Source organism: Heterocephalus glaber, unplaced genomic scaffold (assembly GCF_053883595.1).
Source record: "Heterocephalus glaber isolate CG9 unplaced genomic scaffold, H.glaber_assembly_v1.0 deba00000943, whole genome shotgun sequence".
Lineage (NCBI taxonomy): Eukaryota > Metazoa > Chordata > Mammalia > Rodentia > Bathyergidae > Heterocephalus > Heterocephalus glaber.
This window is the reverse complement of record NW_028258175.1, coordinates 3358331-3359576: the sequence shown is the minus strand read 5'-3', so window position 1 is coordinate 3359576 and position 1246 is coordinate 3358331. Positions and strand designations below refer to the sequence as shown.

The 1246-nt window shown below is 42.6% G+C and overlaps 1 pseudogene; it reads left to right on the top strand.

The window, feature by feature from the left end:
* Positions 1 to 253: 253 nt before the first annotated feature.
* LOC101702008 (ribosome biogenesis protein NSA2 homolog pseudogene) lies at positions 254 to 1038 on the top strand (annotated as a pseudogene).
* The last annotated feature ends 208 nt before the right edge of the window (positions 1039 to 1246 follow it).

Below are 1246 nucleotides of genomic sequence, written 5' to 3'. Positions count from 1 at the left end.
AGGCTCCACTCCTCTCTCCTGCAGGTAGAGCGTGGCCTGGGGCTGATCAGAAGCACTTCTGGAGCCACATGCACTATCAGCACAGGGTGCTTAGATAGAACCTCTGACCAAACACTGGCAGAGCAGTGAGCTACTCTGACACCTGAGGAACTCCTAGAAAGCCAGGCTTCAAAATCAAATCCCAGGAAATCCCAAAGTTGAAACTTTTCTTCCTGTCCCTGAGGCTGCCCCTGGTGGCTCTGCAGCTGTCACCATGCCACAAAATGAATATATTGAATTATACCATAAACGTTAAGGGTATCGTTTGGATTACCATGAGAAAAAGAGAAAGAAGGAAAGTTGAGAGGCTTACGAGTGTTCAAAGAAGGCAAAAAAAAATGATTGGCCTGAAGGCTAAGCTCAACTATAAACAGCGCCATGCCGAGAAAATACAGGTGAAGAAGACTATCAAGATGCATGAAAAGAGAAACACCAAACAAAAGAATGATGAAAAGACTCCTCAGGGAGCAGTACCTGCCTATCTGCTAGACAGAGAGGGACAGTCTCGGGCAAAAGTACTTTCCAACATGATTAAACAAAAAAGAAAAGAAAAGGCGGGAAAATGGGAAGTCCCTCTGCCCAAAGTTCGTGCACAGGGAGAGACAGAAGTATTGAAAGTTATTTGAACTGGAAAGAGAAAAAAGAAGGCATAGAAGAGGATGGTTACTAAAGTCTGCTTTGTTGGAGATGGCTTTACAAGAAAACCACCAAAATACGAAAGGTTCATTAGGCCAATGGGCTTACGTTTCAAGAAGGCCCATGTAACACATCCTGAACTGAAAGCCACCTTTTGCCTGCCAATACTTGATGTGAAAAAAAAATCCTTCATCACCACTATATACAACTTTGGGTGTTATTATCAAAGGTACAGTGATTGAAGTGAACGTGCGTGAGTTGGGCCTTGTGACACAAGCAGGCAAGGTTATCTGGGGTAAATATGCCCGGGTAACCAGCAATCCTGAAAATGATGGATGCATCAGTGCAGTCTGACTGGTTTAAAAAATCTTTCATACAATAACTTCTTATACTTATTGAAGACTACAGACCAATGAGGAAACCACCATTGCTGTGAATACTACCACAGCTTTTGTAACTGCAGTCATCAAGAGAATTATTTATTAAATTGTAAGAACATTAAAAAAAAAATCAAATCCCAGTGCCACTGGCAGTGTGGCAGGTAGAGTACGTGTCCAAGGACATATCCTCT